The sequence below is a fragment of the Erinaceus europaeus genome, chromosome 10, assembly GCF_950295315.1.
Source record: "Erinaceus europaeus chromosome 10, mEriEur2.1, whole genome shotgun sequence".
Lineage (NCBI taxonomy): Eukaryota > Metazoa > Chordata > Mammalia > Eulipotyphla > Erinaceidae > Erinaceus > Erinaceus europaeus.
The window spans coordinates 98917913-98939608 of record NC_080171.1 but is presented as its reverse complement, the minus strand read 5'-3'; the positions used below and the strand labels follow the sequence as shown (position 1 = coordinate 98939608).

Below are 21696 nucleotides of genomic sequence, written 5' to 3'. Positions count from 1 at the left end.
AAGTGTCTCTGTGTTTCTCCTTCTCTCTCCCCCCTTCCTCTCAACTTTTCTCTGTTTCTATCCAATAAATAAAATATTTAAAAAGAGAGAGAGAGAAAGAAAGACCACTGCTCGCTTTGGCTTATGAATCTTAACAGCCTCAGGCATGAAAATGTTTTGCATAACCATTATACTGTGCCCTCAGCCCAGTAAGCTATTATTTTTCATGAGGAAAAGGAGAGTCATCAGTGTGGGCTGGGGAAATAGCACAGTGATTCTGCAAAAGGATATTTCCTTTCATATCTGATGCACAAAAAGTCCCAGGTTCAGTCCCCAGCACTATAAACTAGACCTGAGCAGCACTTTGGTTAAAAAAAAAAAAGAATCCTCACTAAGAAAGTGACATAGAGAGTGAGGGTAGATAGCATAATGGTTATGCAAAGAGGCTCTCACGCCTGAGGCTCCAAAGTCCCAGGTTCAATCCCCATAACACCATATAAGCCAGAGCTGATCAGATCTCTACTGTTTGCACTTCAGTCTTATTTTATTTCTTTTTTTTAAGTACTAAAAAATTATAAGCAATATATTTATGGAAGAAAACATAAAATTAACTTCCAAAGACAAGCATCTCGGGCCTGGTAGTGACACATCTATCTCATTGCGTGCATGTGGATGGCTCAACACTTAGGAGGCTGAAGTCACATATCTGGTGCTGCAGCGCCACCTGGTGACCATGTCCTAAATGATCAATCTCATTTTCAAAAGATATAGTGAGCTGCATAGTATTATAAAAACCTATGGGGGGTGGGGTGGATCACCTGGTTAGGCACACACATTTCCAAAAGCAAAGACAAGGGTTCGAGCTCCTGATCCCCACCTTCAGGGGGAACACTTCACGAGTAGTAAAGCAGGTCTGTAGGTGTCCCTCATTCTCCCTGTCCCCTCAAAATTTCTCTCTTATTTAATAAAAATCAGAAAGGAAAAAAACAGAAAGGAAAGAAGGAAGAAAGGAAAAAATGTCCAAGCCCCAGCGATAACCCTGGAGACAATAAAAAATAAATAATAAGTAATAAAGCCTATCTGGCCGGTGTAAAGGAACTGAAAAAGGAAATGGGCAAACACTGCTTGGTGTGCTGGAGTGGCAGATTCACAGTGGGAATTACTCATTCAACTTGGACATTCAATGATAGTTTTCCACTCTTATGAGTAACCGCAATGGAGCAGTCCTATGGGAACAGCTAAGACATACTGATTTTCTAGAAAGAAGTGATATGAATGGTGGGTCAGGCAACACGGAACCTCAGGTCACCACACTTGAAAGTGAAGAAGCTTGCCCATGCTCAATGGGAGTGCCTGCAGGATAAGGTTCTGCAGTCTGGCAGGAAGCAGCAACCACATCCGTACCCTCTAATGAGCATGTGCAAAGAAACTATAAAGTAGGGCCTCGTCCGAGAAAATGGGGCATACTCCATGTCTAAAGGGAAGAGACATGGCTCTTCCATGTGGTCTCTGCTCAGCCCATGGTAGCACCTGCCACTACTTTGAGTATCTACTAAACCAGAAGCTTCGAGAGACAAGAGTCACATCTGTCTCACAGTTTAGGAGGTGGCAAAGTAGACAGAGTGTTAGATTCCTGGGCAGTGGGGTCTCAAGTTTGATCCCCAAAGTGATGCTCTGTTTTTCTCTCTCCCTCTCTCTCTAAATCTTAATTTAAGGGAGTCAGGCGGTAGTGCAGCAGGTTAAGCACAGGTGGCGCAAAGAGCAAAGATCGGAGTAAGAATCCTGGTTCGAGCCCTCAGCTCCCCAGTTGTAGGGGAGTCACTTCACAAGCGGTGAAGCAGGTCTGCAGGTGTCAATCTTTCTCTCCCCCTCTCTGTCTTCCTCTCCTCTCCCCATTTTTCTCTGTCCTACCCAACAACAACAACAATAATAATAATAACAATAACTACAACAATAAAACAAGGGCAACAAAAGAGAATAAATATTAAAAAAAAAAAAAAAGAAGTCACATCTTCTCATTCACCCTCAGAGGAATAGGACACCGAAGTCCAGCAGATACAGGTTTATGCTCACTCTGCCACCTACCACCTATGTGATGACAGACATGGGCCTCTAAGCTTCCACTTCCCCTTAGGGAAAAGGGGATACGGGACTGCACCCATCTCACGGGGCTGTATGAGGATTTCCTTACAGCACAAGCTGGTACTTTGAAGTAGTGGAGGTGCCAGACAATTGTCCAAGCACTTTATCTGCACTAAGTCCCTACACTGAGGTCACCTCTGTGGAGTGTTAATCACAGTGCTTAGCACTAGGAAACTGATCCAATATGTTTATTTTCTCCCCCACCTCCAGCATGGCCTGTTGCTTCAACTGAAGTGAACAGGCTACTCCCTCGGCCTACTATGGAAGGAAGGAACATATCAGAGCAAGACTGTGATTTTTAATTCCTGCCAGCAGCACCCTAGCCACCTGGTTCTGCTGCCCAAAGAAAGGTTCAAGGACTGCATGAAGGTGTTTCAAGGAGGGCTGCTCTGACAGATACAAACATCCCCGCATCACTAGGAGAGGAGGAAGAAGTGGTCAAACAGTAGGGGCTGATTACTGCAGGAGAAGCAGTGGCCCTAGATTCAAGCTCAGATTCCACTCAGGCAGCACCCATGTGTAGGCTGTCGCCCAGAGGGCCGCAGGCAGAAGTGGGTGAGACCTGCCTTAACAATTCCTCCAGTCTGGGTCCCTTCCTGGGCTCCCTCCAGACAGACCTTCAACACATTCAGTAACAGGCCCTCTTGAAGAACGTGTCCTTTGCTACTCCTGATTCCTTGCATTCCAGCCCATTCCCAAGTGATCAGAGCGGTAGATCTCACATGGGGAAAGCAATAGATATAGCTATTGGGAGAAGCCAGACCTAACATGGAAAAAGGAAGCTAAAAGGCAGCTAACCTACTAGGATCCATAGGTCCTGCCTGCAGATTCTCTGTACTTTGGTTCACCTGTGATGATGGAAGAACAGACCTCTCTCAATTGCAATGGCCTGGGAACCATCCTGCCCAGATCCTCTGAGATTAGCAAATCAGGAAGTTGCTCCAGTAACAGATGAAGCAAGTGAAACAGCTAGGGCTCCACTAGTGGCATCAAGTTCTAATCAAACTTAAAAGATAGTGGAGGGGGCTGGGCGGTAGGGCAGTGGGTTAAGCACACATGTGTTAATAAGCACACACAGCATGAAGTGCAAGGACCGACATAAGGATCCCAGTTCAAAGCCCCCAGCTCTCCACCTACAGGGGGTCACTTCACGAACGGTGAAGCAGGTCTGCAGGTCTAACTTTCTCTCCCTTTTTGTCTTCCCCTCCTCTCTTGATTTCTCTGTCCCATCCAGCAACAATAACAGCAATGACAACAATAACAATATTAACAACAAGGACAACAAAAATGGGAAAAATGGCCTCCAGGAACAGTGGATTCATGGTGCAGGCACTGTGTCCAGCAATAACCCTGGAGGCAAAATATATATATATATATATATATATATATATATATATATATATATATATATATATAATTTAAATTTTAAAAAAGATAGTGGAGAGGAACTCTGTTTCCAGAACAAGACCAACAGAGAGCCAAATCTCACCTCTGCCACTTACTTTCTGTGTGACTTCAAGGAAACACTTTAAGTTTCAGTTTTCTCATAGGATCATTACCTTTAAGCCATCAAGTATTTCCAACATCCTCCTTAGGAAAACGAATCCCACTGACATATTAGTTTTACTCACTGATAAGTATGAATTACTTGTCCAGCAGTTTAGTCATACAAATCAAATAAGATGGGAAAGCATCAGAAATTTCACCTTCTGCCTCACTTTTTATGATGGGCTGATATGAACAGAGTTACGAGGGAAATCTTTAAAATATATATTGTACTATTTCAGCTTTTAATATTGTAACTGCTCCTACCAGAGCATAATCTTCTATGATCCTTCTAGGCAAACAAGCTCTGCCTCTTTCTTTTATGTTCTCAGAAGTCCTAAGGGTTATGGTCACAAAGGAATGGACACTGACTGGGAGCCAAAAGATTCCATGTCAGTTTTAATAGTAATTGTCAGTGAACATGTACTGTGTATGAAGCAGTAAGCAAGGCACTGAATGGAGTACTAAGTCACAGTCCCTGCCTTAAAAGAACTTATAGTCAAGGATAAGGCAGGAGGTATAATGTACACTGAAAACAATATAATGCAGTACAGATATTCTGGGTAAGGCATTCAGGGCCAAGGCCATGAAAACATGGTAAAACAATTATCTGCGTGTATATGCTAATAGTAACAACAAATTAAAATAGAGTAAAAAACCCTAACAGTCAGTCTGCAGCTTGGGCCACTGCTACCATGATGCCAACTGGACTTCTCTGGGCAGACGACTCCACCAATGTGTCCTGAAGCCCTGCTTCCCCAGAGCTCCACCCCACTAGGGAAGAGAAAGACAGGCTGGGAGTATGGATCAACCTGCCAACACCCATGTTCAGCGGGGAAGCAGTTACAGAAGCCAGACCTTCCACCTTCTGCACCCCATAATGGCCCTGGGTCTATACTCCCAGAGGGATAAAGAATAGGAAAGCTATCAGGGAAGGGGATAGGATACTACGGGGTTCTGATGGGGACAATTGTGTGGAGTTGTACCCCTCTTATCCTATGGTTTTTGTCATGTTTCCTTTTTATAAATTAAAATTTTAAAAAAACTGTCATTAGAGATCAAAAGAAGGAGAGCTCTAATGACCTGGGAGTGTGGAAAAGCATTCTTAGAAGAGGTATAAAATGGGGTGGGAACAACATAGAGACAAGAGCAGAAGGGGTTCAACAACAGACTGACTGTCTTCACTTAAAAGACAATCATCGGGAGTCGGGCGGTAGCGCAGCGGGTTAAGCACAGGTGGCGCAAAGCACAAGGACCGGCATAAGGATCTCGGTTCAAGCCCCTGGCTCCCCACCTGCAGGGGAGTCGCTTCACAAGCGGTGAAGCAGGTCTGCAGGTGTCTGTCTTTCTCTCTCCCTGTCTCCCCCTCCTCTCTCCATTTCTCTCTGTCTTATCCAACAACGAAGGCATCAATAACAACAACAACAATAAAACAACAAGGGCAAAAACAAAGGGAAAATAAATAAATAAATATAATTTAAAAATCTTAAAAAAAAAAAAAAGACAATCATCATGGGGCTGGGCAGTGGTGCAGCGGGTTAAGCGCACAAAGTACGAAGTTCAAGTACTCAAGCAAGCATCTTAGTTTGAGGCCCCGGCTCCCCACCTGCGGGGGGGGGGGGGGTTGTTTCACAAGCAGTGAAGCAGATCTGCAGGTGTCTTTCTCTCTCCCTGTGTATCTTCCCCTCCCCTCTCAATTTCTCTTCAAAAAAAAAAAAATCACATCTTATTCGTCTCCATACTCCTTCACCCAATCCTCCCAAGGTCAAATATAACTCACAATGTGGTGGCCATTTCTAGTGTTTGTCTTTTGTCATCCCTGATACTTTACAGCACCAGATTTACTTTTTCAGCCAATAGGAAAACAGAAAGATGGGGGAAAGATACCACAGCACTGAAGCTGCCTCCATTGGGGTGGGGAGTTGGGCTCAAGCCTGGAACATGTGCATGACTGGCAAAGCATGAAAACTTCCCAGGTGAGTTATCTTCTCGATCCAAGCTGGCCCTTTCTGAGTCAGCATCTAAAGTGAAGATGACTAAAGTAAGGAGGAGAGCTGAGCTGAGAAAACAGGACAAGAGCTTGTGGGAAAACAGGTGTGGGGACCTGGCAGGTTGAGAGAAGGGAGAGTACCTAACCACCCCGGCTAAGCAGTCAGCCACAGAACATCTATTTTCTGACTACTGAGAGTAAAAGAGGGACAGCAGGCCAGGATAAAAACAATGAGTTTTGCACAAGAAAGAATCAGAGAAGGGGAAAACAAACAAAACAGGAAAAAAAAAAAAAAAAAAAAAAAAAAACCTTGATACAACCAATAGAGGAAAACCCTCCAGAGATTATCTGATCAAGAACTCCTAAAAACACCACGAACTGCCTTCTCTATCACCCACCATCTCAGCACTACCCATGTCCAGCCTTGGTAGATGATGCCAAACAAGTTTTCCAAAGTGGATAACCAATCTGCACTCCCATCAGGGTCATTCCGTACCTTGCCAATAGTGTGATCTTTATTCTTTTCTTTCTTTTTCTTTTTTCCATTTTAGTCATTCCTAGTAAAGCAAATACAGTCATCCCCTGCTTAATTATGGAGGTATATTGTAAGATATGCATGGTTAGAAAATTCCATCATTGGGGGTCGGGCGGTGGCGCAGTGGGTTAAGCGCATGTGGCGCAAAGCGCAGGGACCGGCATAAGGATCCCGGTTCGAGCCCCCGGCTCCCCACCTGCAGAGGAGTCGCTTCACAGGCGGTGAAGCAGGTCTGCAGGTGTCTATCTTTCTCTCCCCTTCTCTGTCTTCCCCTCCTCTCTCCATTTCTCTCTGTCCTATCCAACAACGAATTGCGTCAACAAGGGCAATAACAATAGCCACAACGAAGCTACAAGGGCAACAAAAGGGGGGAAAAAATGGCCTCCAGGAGCGGTGGATTCATGGTGCAGGCACTGAGCCCAGCAATAACCCTGGAGGAGGAAAAAAAAAAAAAAGAAAATTCCATCATTGTGCATATGTCATGGGTCATATGTGCACAAGCTTAGACAGTAAATCCCCCTACACACCTAGGCTATATGTTGCTCCTAAGCTGTCAACCTTACAGCATGTTACTGTGCCGAATACTGTTGGAATTGTAGCACTATGGTATTTGAGTATCTAGACATAATTAAGCATAGAGAAAAGAATGTGTTGTCACACATTACCATGCACAAGGACCCAGGTTTGAGCCCTCGATCCCCATCTGCAGAGATGCTTCACAAGCTGTGAAACTGGTCTGCAGATGTTTCTCTCTATCTCCCCCTCTATATCTTTCCCTCCCCTCTCAATTTCTATCTGTCCCATCTAGTAAAAATGAAAAGCGGGGAGAATGTCCATTGGGAGCAGTGGATTCACAGTGCTGGCACCAAGTCCTAGCAATAACCCTGGTGGAATAAAAAGAGAGAAGAAAAGAGACTAGAGATAATACAGTATAAAAAGTTTTTTTTAATATTTATTCCCTTTTGTTGCCCTTGTTTTATTGTTGTCATTATTATTGTTGTCATCATTGTTGGATAGGACAGAGAGAAGTGGAGAGAGGAGGGGAAGACAGAGGGGGAGAGAAAGACACCTGCAGACCTGCTTCACTGTTCGTGAAGTGACACCCCTGCAGGTGGGGAGCCGGGGGCTGGAACCAGGGTCCTTATGCCAGTCCTTGCACTTTGCACCATGTACGCTTAACCTGCTGCGCTACCACCCGACTCCCTATAAAAAAATTTTAATGACCCATTTATTTCACTCATCTGGGGAACACAGAAAACTGAAAAAAAAAAGTTAGTCAACTCTTATCTAAGACCTTGGGAGAACTATGGTGGTTATCATCGAGGGGTGGGGGCACAGAACTTTGGTAGTGGGCGTGGTGTCTTGTCAATCACTATTAAAGCACTAATTAAAAGTTTAAAAAACAAACAAAACCCCAGAAGTTATAAGTGTCAGAATTCTAAACTGTCCATATTTAAGAAAAGTGCTAACTTATGGAGACTATACATTACATTAAAAAAAATGACACCCATAGAATGTCAGAGTAGACCCTAAAATTAAAATCATTTTTACATTTCTTCAGAAAAAAGGTATGAATATTCTCAGCAGCATGATAGACAAAAGCTATAGTCTCATGTTATAATGGCGATATTTTATCACAGAGTGAGTTAAAATCGGGTAAATTTTTGTAAACAGATTCCCAACTTTGCAGAACCCTTAGGATTTTGGAATTACAGACAAGATATTGCAGAATCATATTCAATAATGCATTAATAAAACCTTAATACATTTACTTCCTACCATCAACACAGAGTTGTTCCACGCTCCATCCTATAAGATGACGTTACCAGCACCCTCCACTTCTTTTGACGCCCTCTCTTTGAAGTCTTCCACCTACCTTCTAAATGATTTTAGTTATGTTTTCTTTCTAAACCTATAGATTGGTTGAAAAAGCTGTATATCAACAGAATGCTTACAACTTGGGTTATATGGTGGGAAATGGTCAATTTATATAGGGCACTTGCCAATAAAAGGAGCTTGGAGGACAGCAAGCTGCTTAGTCAGTCAGTGAATGAGGAGTGTATGTTAAGGTCTACTATAGACTTTATATACTGCCTGTTTAGGCTATACATTAACTTGACTGAAAAAAATTATCACAGCCCAGAAGGTAGTGAAGGTAGTGACTCAAGAGCTGGCCTTTTGAAATATAACTAAAATATGCCTACTAGCTATCTATAAAATGGAGGACCCCCCCAACACTTCATCTGCACTATTCCAGCCTTTAGGTCCATAATTATTCAACAATTTGTTCAGCTTTGTATGTTAACTCTCTTTTCAGCCACCCGGTTCCAGAGGCCAGCAGGATGCCGACCAGACTTCCCTGGACAGACGACCCCACCAGTGTGTCCTGGAGCTCCACTTCCTCAGAGCCCTACCCTACTAGGGAAAGAGAGAGGCTGGCTGGTGTATGGATCAACCAGTCAATGCTCATGTTCAGCGGGGAAGCAATTACAGAAGCCAGACCTTCCATCTTCTGCAACCCACAATGACCTTGGGTCCATACTCCCAGAGGAATAAAAAATAGGAAAGCTATCAGGGGGAGGGGATGGGATACGGAGATCTGGTGGTGGGAATTGTGTGGAGTTGTACCCCTCTTATCCTATGATTTTGTTAATGTCTCTTTTAAATAAATAAATAAATTTTTAAAAAGCACGAGGTCTCAAAATCCCTGGCATCACATGCGTCAGAGTGATACTCTGGTCCCCTCCATTAATAAATACAGTTTTAATGATGATGATGATGATAATAATAATAATAATAAATTAATCTGGGACAGAGGAGCTAGTACACCAGACTTTTCAAGTTTCAAGTGCTAGAAGTTGCAGGGTCAATGCCTGGTACCACCACATGCTGAGCTGAGCTGTATTCTGGTACACTTTCTCTCTCTCTTTCATAAAAATAAGTAAAAACCAGAGCTGACTGTAACTTCTTAAAATATGTTTTATTTATTACATATGAGAGAGAGAGTCACATGAAGCAGAAACAACCAAAGCACCACTTCAGGCATGAAAGCCCCGTGCTCTACCAGCTGAGCGCCTCCCCAGTCATGTGACTGTTTGCCTGCTTGCTTTATTTATTTATTGGCTTATTTTCCCTTTTGTTGCCCTTGTTGTCTTTTTATTGTTGTTGTAGTTATTGTTGTTGTTATTGATGTCGTCGTTGTTAGATAGGACAGAGAGAAATGGAGAGAGGAGGGGAAGACAGGAGACATTTGAAAAGATGATACCATCCCTAATAACCATGAATGAAGGCGCCCGATATTACTGTATGGCATTTCTTTAGCTAGAAATGGTATTTCAAACATACTGGAGGGCACAGAGCCAGTCTTAAAATTTTCTAACCCTCACGTCTGTATAGTTCTTCACTATGTTGACAATCACAATCTCTACTTTCAACTGGAATTTTATTCTTGCCTTTTCTGTTAACTATGGCTAGTGTCACCTCTTTCCATCACCATTTAATTCTACTTTGCAATCATAATCACAATTTAGAAATAATTTCATATCTTCATGCCACTCCTCTCAAACTCTGACGTGCCCATTCATAGTCTTCTATTTTGACTCTCAGTTGCTACAGAACGCCTTCTAGTGATTTCCTCCCCAAGAAGAGTGTGTGGGTGTAGCAAAAGATACACATAAGATGTATCTTGGCATAACTTGCATGAATTTTCTACTACTGCCAAATGAGAACTCAAACTTGGCAGAGTATGAAATTCTTGGGTGGCAAACCTGTTCTCTGAAAACTTGATGAGTGTTGCTCTATCGCTTGCTTCTTCTATTTGTTTGTTGTTTGTCTTACCAGAGCACTGCTCAGCTCTGGCTTATGATGGAGCTGGGGACTGCACTTGAGACCTTTGGCGCCTTCATCATTAAAGACTTTTTGCATAACCACTATGCTATCTCCCCAGCCTTCCCATTGCTCTTCTGACTCCTTCTTTAAACAATTCTTAGTCCACTCTGATTTTTTTTCTTTGAACATTTATTCTGCCTGGATGCTAATGATATCCTCTCAACTCCTGATATTAAACAAAACACCTTCACTTGGATATCTCACATGTTAACTGGCAGATTTTGCCTAGTTTATGATAAACCCTTAGGGAAATAGGGAGATATCACAGTGGTAGTGCATGGGATTTGTATTGGAGAGGTGTCAAGGTTCAACCCTCAGCACCACTGATCATTAGAGCTGAGCATCACCTTAAGCCCTCAGAATATACAGGTTTGGATCATAGTTTAATTCAGAAAAACTGAGGAAGCCCTTCCTCAGAAAAACTGAGGAAGTCTATCTGTTCTACTCTCCAAACTTATCTATCCTCTGGGGATGCTTTCTGTCCCTCTCAAGATCAGTAGTTTGACATTCCCTTGACATTCTGCAGTGCTACAAATATTAAGTGCTGACATATGTAATTTGTTTCTTAGTGTTCTTTAAATCAACAAGTTCCTTTTTCATCTCTTGACTCATCATCTCATCTTTTATAGTATCAATGACTTCTCTGAAAGGAAGAGGGGGGGGAGGGAGGGAGAGAGCGAATACTTGAAACTTACTTTGGTTTACTTAGTAAAAGTTGGGAAACTTGCCCTCAGACCTTGCTCTCCTACCTCCTATATCCCCTACTTATCTCCCTTTATACCACCAGATCTTTTTTGTGGGTGCTCTGTAATATTAGTTTTCATATCTGACCATCCTTAAATGTGCTAGATATAACATATGTTGGTTCCCTCTCTATTCGCCCTAATGGATGCAGAGATTCTTGGGTGAGCCTATGGGGTAAGTAAGGGTCAACATTGTGGCCATCACTAACTGTGACTTCTCTTTAGTTAACTTCTTTAGCCCTCTCATCTTGGCTTCTACTTCATTTTAATTTATTTATTGTGACCATGAAGTGTAAACGAAGGCAAAAGTCATTCACAAGCAACTGAGGGGTAACCTATTCCTCCCTTTCTGTCTCCCCAGAGTCAAATACAGGATATTTTTCAGTCTTGTCTAAAACTCTGAAAACAAGGCATAGAGGCTAACCACAGACCATAACATCACTGGGTCTGTTTTTCTGGAGCCCATAGGCATCCTAAGGGATAACACTGATCAAAATCTTCTCAATGCACAGCCTGGGAAGTAGCATAGTGAATAAGGTACTGGACTCTCAAGCATAAACTCCTGAGTTTAATTCCCAGAATTGCATGTTTCAGAGTGATACTCTGGTTCCCTCTCCTACTCTCCCATAAATGAATAAATCAATCTTTTTTTTTAATCTTCTCAATGTGCTCATATTATGATATGCACTCTACACGTTAACCCCATTAAATCTTGCCCATCACCTGTTGGAACACTCAGAGCCCAATAGTCTTACCCAGATGTCTTATCAGATATGCCAAGGCCAGGTCCTGACCACCGGATTGTGCTTGCAGTGAGCTGCCTTGAGGGATGAGACAATGCCTTGCTCAGACATTAAGCAAGGCTTGTTTACTACTTATTAAAAAAGGGGGGCTGGGAGTCGGGCAGTAGTGCAGCGGGTTAAGCACAGGTGGCGCAAAGCACAAGGACCAACTCAAGGATCCCGATTTGAGCCCCTGGCTCCCCACCTGCAGAAGAGTCGCTTCACAAGCGGTGAAGCAGGTCTGCAGGTGTCTATCTTTCTCTCCCCCACTCTATCTCCCCCTCCTCTCCCCATTTCTCTCTGTCCTATCCAACAACAACAACATCAATAACAACAACAATAATAACTACAACAATAAAACAACAATGGCAACAAAAGGGAATAAATAAATATTTTTTAAAGAAAGGGGGGGCTGAGTGGTGGTGCACCTAGTTAAGTGTATATGCTACAATGCTCAAGGACCCAGGTTCAAATCCCCAGTCCCCAACTGCAAGGGGAAATCTTCACAAGTGATGAGCTGGCCTGCATGTCTCTCTGTCTCTCTTCCTCTCTATTTCTCCTTCCCTCTCTATATCTGACTATCTCTATCAAATAAATAAAGATAATAAATTTTTTTTTAAAAAGTAGGTCTCCCAAACTCAGTGTTTCTCAGCTGGGACCAAAAGGCACAGCATTCATATCTGCCCAAGGTCCCACCACCATAAACCCGAGCTGAGCAGTGCTCTGGTAAAATAAATACTAAATGAATAAATAAAATATTTTTAAGTGCATAAAGTAGACAGGGAAAGTCTCCTGAATCCTTCTCAGCCCTGGATTCTATAGCACTTCTCTCTTGAGAATTCACTATAGCTCAATACATATCTTTTCATCTTTAAGATTTGGTCCCTCGTTCACACGTATCCATAAACTACTGCAAAATATATACCTGAAAGCAGAAGTACACTAGAGTTTGCAGTGAGTACCTCCCTAACACTTCCTCTCCACTATTCCAAGCTTGGGATCCATGATTGCTCAACAATTTGTTTGGCTTCGTATGTTAACTCTCTTTTCAATCACCAGGTTCCAGATGCCACCAGGATGCTGGCCAGGCTTCCCTGGATTGAAGACCCCACCAACCAGTCAACGCCCATGTTCAGCGGGGAAGCAATTACAGAAGCCAGACCTTCTACCTTCTGCAACCCTCAATGACCCTGGGTCCATGCTCCCAGAGGGCTAGAGAATGGGAAAGCTATCATGGGAGGGGGTGGGTTATGGAGATTGGGTGGTGGGAATTGTGTGGAGTTGTACCCCTCCTACCTTATGGTTTTGTTCATTAATCCTTTCTTAAATAAAAAATTAAAAAATTAAATTAAATTAAATTTTAAAAAAAGGATAAAAAGATTTGGTCCCTCAACTCAAACTCACCTGAAATCCACTACAATGTGTAGTTAAAACCTATTCTTTGGAGTTGGGTGGTAGTGCAGTGGGTTAAGCACACAAGGCACAAAGCGCAAGGATCGGCGTAAGGATCCCGGTTTGAGCCCCCGGCTCCCCACCTGCAGGGGAGTCACTTCACAGGCAATGAAGCAGGTCTGCAGGTGTCTATCTTTCTTTCCCTTCTCTGTCTTCCCCTCCTCTCTCCATTTCTCTCTGTCCTATCTAACAACAATAACTACAACAATTTAAAAAACAAGGACAATAAAAAGGAAATAAATAAATAAATATAAAAAATCTTACTCTTCTCACCACTGAAAACCAAATGACCTAACAATATAATAATCAGTCTTTCTTTTGCTGCTATGCAACACCTGACATCTCAAGACTTAAGATCCTATATAAGTAAGCAAGTCACTCTTGATCCATTCACCCATTTTTATGTTTTCATCTAAGCATCAGATGGGCTTAGTACATTTTTTACCCCATATAAAGTTTTGATAGTGTGGTCTGGGAGGTGGCACAGTGGATAAAGCATCGAATGCTCAAGCATGAGGTCCCAAGTTCAATCCCCGGCAGCACATGTACCTGAGTGATGTCTGGTTCTTCCTCTCTATCTCCTCCTATCTTTCTCATTACTAAATAAATAAAATCTGAAAGAAAGAAAGAAAGAAAGAAAGAAAGAAAGAAAGAAAGAAAGAAAGAAAGAAAGAAAGGAAGGTAGTTTTGAAGGCTCAACTACTCCTATGTACTGGGCAAATCTCATTTACTCTGAAACTCATACTGGCTGCATGGGGTTAGTAATGGTGAGGGTGGTGCCCCACTCATAATCCTTTCTTCCTCAGTAATAGAACTTCGAGGTTTTAGGAAGACACATGGCTCCTCTGCATATAAATTATACTTTCTAGCTTCCTTTGCTACTAGGTATGGCCATTAACCAGGAGCAGTTTCATGGGATGTAAAAAGTACCACAAGCAATTTCTGGAAAGTGACCCTCAAAGGTGTTGGCTGCTAGACCTCCAGCAGCTATTTCAGGTCATGAAGTAAGAGTGAACTTGAAGTCATTCCCCAGACTGACTCATGATGGAACAAGATACAAAGAATCTGAGTCTCTGACCATACCTGCTCTGAGCTGATTAATCCCTGATACCACATATGAGAGAGAAACTTGTCTCACTTCTATTTTTATTAGTTTCTGTCAATTATACCCCAACTTATGGAAATGACTCCCTCATAAGAAAAGAATAAGAATTAATGAAGAATATCATGGATAAGCCAGAAGAATGGCAAATACTGTGTGACTTCACTTACAGCTTGGACTTAAGAAACAAAGAAAGAGAAAATATGGAAGAGGTTCCAAGCACTCTAAGAGGGATCCAGTGTACTATGGTGGAGGAATGTGTCAATGGGTTGTGGGTGTGGTATGCAGATGCCGATCACAAGGAGACAAACTGTATACATGTGACAACAGTCTGATCAGTCGTTAATTCGCCCAATAAAGTGATTTTTTTTAGAAAAATGAATATTGTGGGATGTGAAGTAGTACAGTTAAGAGTTTGATCTTGGGAGTCGGGCTGTAGTACAGCGGGCTAAGCGCAGGTGGCGCAAAGCACAAAGACTGGCATAAGGATCCCGGTTCGAACCCCAGCTCCCCACCTGCAGGAGAGTCGCTTCATAGGCGGTGAAGCAGGTCTGCAGGTGTCTGTCTTTCTCTCCTCCTGTCTTCCCCTCCCTCTCTCCATTTCTCTCTGTCCTATCCAACAACAACAACAACAATAATAACTACAACAATAAAAAAAAAAAAACAAGGGCAACAAAAGGGAAAAAATAAATAAAATAAATTAAAAAAAAAAAAAGAGTTTGATCTCCAGCACTGCATGTGTGATGCTCTGGTATTCAATCTCTCTCTCTCATAAATACATTTTTTTTAAAGAAAATGTCATTGAATTTTTTAAAAAAGGTTGTCATAATAGATATTCAGTTTTGCACTCCTTCAACAATGGAAACTCAAAACATTTATTGAACTGGACAGGAACCTAGGAAATTAAAGAAAATTTTATTACCTTAAAAAATAATAATAGTTTTCAGCCACCAGGTTCCAGATGCTAGCAGGATGCGACCAGACTTCCCTGGACAGACAACCCCACCAATGTTGCCTGGAGCTCCGATTCCCCAGAGCCCTTCCCCACTAGGGAAAGAGAGAAACAGGTTGGGAGTATGGATCGACCTGTCAACACTCATGTTCAGCGAAGAAGCAATTACAGAGGCCAGACCTTCTGCATCCCACAATGATCTTGGGTCCATACTCCCAGAAGGTTAAAGAATAGAAAAGCTATCAGGAGAGGGGATGGGATATGGAGGTCTGGTGGTGGGAATTGTGTGAAGTTGTACCCCTCTTATCCTACGGTTTTGTCAATGTTTCCTTTTTATAAATAAAAAATAATAATAATAATAATAAGGGTCAGGGAGATATCTCAGCATTAGAGTAGAGAACTCATACCTGAGGATCTAGGTTCAATCCCAAACACTGCCACATGCCAAAGCTGAGCAATGCTCTGATCTCTCTGTCGCTCTCACTGAGATACATATATTTTTTTGGTTTTTTTAAATAGGCATTATTTTTTATAATAAATATAATTTTAAGGGGGCCAGGTGGTGGTGCATCTGGTTAAGCGCACACACTACAGTATGTAAGGACATGGGTTCAAGCCCCTGGTCCCTACCTGCAGGGGGAAAGCTTCAAAAGTAAAGTAGATCTGCAGGTGTCTGTCTCCCTCTCTATATCTCCCACCCCTCTCAATTTCTCTGTCTCTATCCAATGATAAATAAATAAAACAATAACAAATATAATTTTAATATGAACATTTTGCCAACTTATTTTTTCAGATGCACATCACCTTATCAAGTTTATCACTTGGTATCATCACTTTATCATTATTTCATCAAGTTTTATAAAGCTCCTCATTGAAATTGCACTAAATCTTCACTATTTGGTAATAGTATTGTTACTATTACTATGTTTAGACTGGCCATGGAAAGAGCCAGGAACTGACTGGCTGATTTTCATTCTAATCATTCAAAAACATATTTAACAAAAGGCTGCTGTGCGACAGAACAAGTCATGAAAATGAGACTTTAGAGTTGAAAAAAATCAGGTATTTTTTTTTTTTGTCTCTAAGGTTATTGCTGGGGTTCAGTGCCTGCACCATGAATCCACTGCTCCTGGAGGCCATTTTTCCCATTTTGTTGCCTTTGTGTTATTGTTGTTGGATAGGACAGAGAAAAATCGAGAAAGGAATTCCACACCACTCCCACCACCAGAGTTTTGTGCCCCCATCCCCTCCACTGGAAACTGCAGTAGTTCTCCCAAGGTCACAGATATTGGTTGACTATTATTTCTACAACTATCTACCTACCTATTTACATTTTTGCCCATTTTTTCCTATGATCCCTGCCTTCTCTTCCTTTCTAAGCCATACCATCTCCAGCTATTAATACAGAAATCCTTTGAAACTCTTCTTCACAACCACTAAAATTCCCTTGAGAAAAGTTCTATTATTTTTATCTTCTATTATGCAATGTTTTCTGTGGTTTTCCACTGTACTACTTAACCTGTCATTGCTCCATTTTTTTAATTTAATTTTTTTAACCAGTGGCTCTGGCCTTCCCCCTCCATATACTGATACTTAGATAGCTGAACCTAAGGCTGTTGAAAATTCTTTATTTCATACATTTCCTATATTAATAGGAAGTAACCCAGTAAAAATATCTGCAGAGGTACTCAGATGATGGTACTTTAATCACTTAAAGAACCATGACTCTGTGACAGATATTTTATATCCCACAGATAATCATATACCACTGGATCCTTACAATAATTCTCTAAGGTGACTATTGTTAATCATGATGATTTAAAGTGTGAAAATTGAGGCCCAAAATGGTTAGACAATCTATCCAAGTGACTCTCCATTAAGCAAGGTAAGAACTACCTACAAGTACCTCTGAATGATGGGCCCAAATCACCTTTGGAACCTCATCTCTTACCAGTTCCTCCCCACTCCCTTCACCACGGCTCTTACACATTAGCAACAGCACACAGCTCGCCACACCTGAGCAAGACTCTCTTACTTCTTTACCTCTGTACAGTCAGTTTCCTTACTTGGACAAGTAAGTAGCTGTCTTTTAGAGATCCTCTTAGTCAGACTCAACCCCAGAAACTTCCACTACTTACACCCCTCACACAACATCATCATCATTTATTTGGTCCTATCTCTCTAGTCTGTGAGGCCTCTGGGCAAGGGACTGTGGTGTCAAGCTCAGTAAATTTTCACATCATGAATGAAAACTACAAATGAGAGCAAAGTGTTCTTCTATCACCAGGGGATGCAAAGGAAGCAACCAACCTTTAAAACAATAAAAATAAGACCAACAACAGCTCTCTTGAAAACCAGAGCAGGTAATGCTTCAGTAATATAGATGCTTTAGGTGACAGATGGGGAGCTCTGAAAATGAATAGTCAACAACTATGGAATCTGTCAGGGATTTCCAGCACAGGTCACGAAAGCATAGTCACGATGCCGGGCGTGGACTGCAGTGTCTCCCTCACACTCAGTGCTCCAGTCACACACTGCCTATTTCCTCTCCGATTCGCCATGCCCTTGGGTCCCGAGACCATGAAAGACGCAGCTACCAGCTCTTCACCTGACTAACTCCATCTCTTCCTCCAGGAAGCTGTATCTGAGTCTCCTAATCAGGCAAAAACATTCTACATGTGGCCTTACAGACATCATCACTATTGTAATTAACCTCTTTTCTTATACTTGTTACTGATTTTGTACTTATTTTTATACTCACTGAACTTTTCTACTGAAACTTCACACCACATGATTCCAATGGTCCTCCAGCACACTCTTTTCCTATTTGTATTAGGGAGACACAGTGGGTGAAGGAGAAAGGAGAGACATTACACCATCCTTACACCATGTATGGAGCTTCCCCAGTGCTGTGCATGATGTTCCATGTGGTAGCTGGGGCTCAAACCCAGGTCTTGGCACATGGTCAAGTATGCACTCTACTGGGTGTGCTACTTCCCAGCCCCACAGTCTCAGATCTTAAGTTTGGAGCTCTACTACTGAAAAAAAGGATGCACACATACTGGGGATATTCTTTTTCTTTCTTTCTTTCTTTTTTCTTAAGATAGAGACACAGAAGCAGAGAGGGAGGGAGGGAGTGAAAGAGACCACAGCGCTGAAACTTTCTTCAATGCAGCGAGGGGGGAGGGGCAGGCTCAAACCCAGGTGACTCACAGAGCAAAGCAGCACACTCTCCGAGTGAGGTATGTCTTCCTACTTTCTTGAAAGCAGGTATCTCGGAACAAATTACCACACTTGGTATTCTGGCTTCATATCCGGTGATTTTTTAATAACACTAGCCGTTCTCTGTTCCCTCGCCAAGTACACTGGTTATATTGATAAGACTAAGTTCTAGGAATCAATCTCTAAGCCCTTAAGAAACCATGTAGGCTTATACTGAAGCCCACTAACGTCAGTAAATGTATTGCAGCAAACCAGTAGAGGCATGTCCTTTTTCAGACACTAGCATCAGGTGCCAGAGCTGTGCACTAAGGGAGGTCTTCACTCTGGTTCCCATGCAGTCATACTGTAGATTCAACAGGTTTTCATCTGAGCTAAATGCCTCTTCATTGACAACATTAAGTCTCTGAGCAATAGCACATGACCTGTAGCAGGCAGCTGTTAAGAAACAATGATATTATGGGAGTCGGGCTGGTTAAGCGCACGTGGTGCAAAGCGCAAGCACCGGCTTAAGGATCCCGGTTTGAGCCCCCAGTTCGAGCCCCCGGCTCCCCACCTGCAGAGGAGTCGCTTCACAGGCGGTAAAGCAGGTCTGCAGGTGTCTTTCTCTCCTCCCTCTGTCTTCTCCTCCTCTCTCCATTTCTCTCTGTCCTAACAACGATGACATTAATAACTACAACAACAAGCAGCAAGGGCAACAAAAGGAAAAATAAATAAAATAAAATAAAAATATTTTAAAAAGAAAGAAAGAAGGGAGTCTGGGGCAGTAGCACAGCAGGTTAAGTGCACGTGGCGCAAAGCACAAGGACCAGCATAAAGATCCTGGTTCCAGCCCCTGGCTCCCCACCTGCAGGGGAGTGTCGCTTCACAGGCAGTGAAGCAGGTCTGCAGGTGTCTATCTTTCTCTCCCCCCTCTGTCTTCCCCTCCTCTCTCCATTTCTCTCTGTCCTGTCCAACAACGACATCAGTAACAACCACAATAATAACTACAACAATAAAAAAAACAACAAGGGCAACAAAAGGAAATAAATATTAATACAAAAATTAAAAAGAAACGATATTAAAATAGTTGTGCTAAAGTCCCTGGGTTTGCTGGACACCTGAGTATGAAACTTTGGCAAAGTTCCCACCTTCATCTGAAAAATGGAAGTACAAGCTCAATGACCTCTAACCTTCAAGGTGAACTGACACTACATCTGGTGAGCACAGAAGTCACAACAGAGTTCAATGCAATATTCAGGTAATATCCAGAGATAAACTAGAGAAATACGCTAGCTGGAAAACCTGCCTCTTTTGAAATCGCAAAAGTATGCTATCAAAAAATATCAGTCAAAAATAACTTCTAATCTTATCAAGAAGTTTCTCAATAAGAACACATTCTTGGGGGCCAGGTAGCAATGCACTGGGTTAAGAGCAGAGTATGAAGCTCAAGGACCTGAGCAAGGATCCAGGTTCAAGCCTCTGGCTCCCCACCTGTAGTGAAGCAGGTCTGCAGGTGTCTTTCTTTCTCCCTTTCTATTTCCCCTCCTCTCTCAATTTCTCTCTGACCTACCCTATTAAAAAAAATGGGAAAATGGCCACAGGAGCAGTGGATTCATAGTACAGGCACCCAGCCCCATCAAGAACCACCCCCCTAATTTTTTTTTAAAAAGAGCACATGCTTTTTTTGTAATTTTATCTTTATTTATTTATTTGCCACTAGGGTTATTGCTGGAGCTCAGTGCCTACAAGACAAATCAACCATTTCCAATGACCCTTTTTTTTTCTTCCTCCCCCCCCCCTTTCTTTCACTGGATAAGACAGAGAACAACTGAGAGGGGACTAAGACAGAGAGGAAGAGAGATACCTGCAGAACTGCTCCACTGCTCATAAAGCTCCCCCTGCTGCTGGTAGGGACTAAGGACTTAAACTGAGGTCCCTGGGCAAGATAGCATGAGCAGTCAACTAGGTGCACCACCACCCAGTCCCTACAAGAACACATTCTTAGACTGGTTATTAGCTAATCAGCACATATATTAGTAATTACGTGCTATACTCCAGTCATTTACAAGATCAGGATTTCCTCATCCCTAGAATGAAATGAGATCTTAAACCCATCATTCCAAATGAAACACACTCTTCAAATTCAATTAACAGGCAATTAAAGTTGCAAACAAGAGAAAGTATTATAAGTACCTTTTATCCAGGAAGGTTGAAACCTTGTTTTCTTATCATCTGTGACTCCTCCTCCAATGTGTGTCAGAAGCACACCTTGAGACAGCCTGGGGTGTGAAAAAACACACTTGAGGGGGTATTAGAGCACTCTGCTTCTCCCTTAGCTACAAGTGGGGTAATCAGTTTAATCTCTTGGAGCTTCCACTTTTTCCCCTCTGTACCTCAGAGTCTGCTATACCTACCTACCCTGCAGAATCAATATGAGGCTGAAATAATAGGTATCAAGAGACTCTGTAAACTGTTAAGATATTATATCATTTAAGGGTCCACAAATCCAATAAACTCTTTTTCTAGACTCAGATCTGTCACTAGACAACCATAATGTACTTCATTTACGCATTCCACAAACATGTGAAGCACCGACCATGTGTGCCAGACGCTGTGCTAAGACAGATGCTAGGGAGGCACTAAGAACCTAAAGCTGAGCCAACTGGCCAGCTCAGGGTCTGATGGGACTGCACTACCCTGCAGCAGGATAAACAGACACAACCGACATATACAGTGAAGAGGCTATTCTCACACCCTGCAGGCCATTCTAGACATTTGGCCTTTTTTCTTTTTTCCTAAATAAAAAAAAAAAAAAATTAGAAGTCACTGAAAGGTTTTAATCAAAAGGAATGATACACTCATGATTCTGGCTGCCTTATACCTTGCTCCAGAACTAGGCCTTACATATGGTGGGAAAAGCAAATGCAGATTCTCACTTTGCACAGTCTAACTGAGGCTTGACAAGGAAGTCACAGGTTATCATACGACACAGCAAGGCAGAGTGTCATGGGAGCCCAGGAGGGGAATAATCTACCAAGGCTGAAAGTGTTGGAGATACAGTGCTTGGAAGTAGAGAAAAGAAGTGCACTGCAGTCCAGGAGGTGGTGCAGTAGGTGGGGCGTTGGGTTCTAAAGATGAGGTTCCAAGTTCATGCCTCACAGATCAGGATCAGACATCCCACAGTGACGCTTTGGTTTCCTCTCCTCTTTCTCTATTGTTAATAAATTAATTAATATTTTTCAAAAGCACAGCTACAGAGAGGACACAAAATAAGAAATACCTTAATCTTACAATAGTGAAAGTCACTGATTTGATTTGATTTTGTTTTTCCTTTTTACTAGAGCACTGCTCAGCCCTGGCTTATGGTGGTGCAGGGGACTGAATG

At 42.3% G+C, this 21696-nt stretch overlaps 1 protein-coding gene across 15 annotated transcripts in view; it reads right to left on the bottom strand.

The window, feature by feature from the left end:
- RALGPS1 (Ral GEF with PH domain and SH3 binding motif 1) overlaps positions 1 to 21696 on the bottom strand; it is a 353198-nt gene that overhangs the window by 316732 nt on the left and 14770 nt on the right. For 13 of the 15 annotated variants that reach the window (XR_009552096.1, XM_060200191.1, XM_060200189.1 and 10 more), the window contains exon 2: positions 20505 to 20590. The exons of the other annotated variants lie outside the window; for them this stretch is intronic. The gene's annotated coding sequence lies outside the window, so the exon portion shown is untranslated. The remainder of the gene's footprint in view (positions 1 to 20504; positions 20591 to 21696) is intronic. 15 annotated transcript variants of the gene reach the window in all.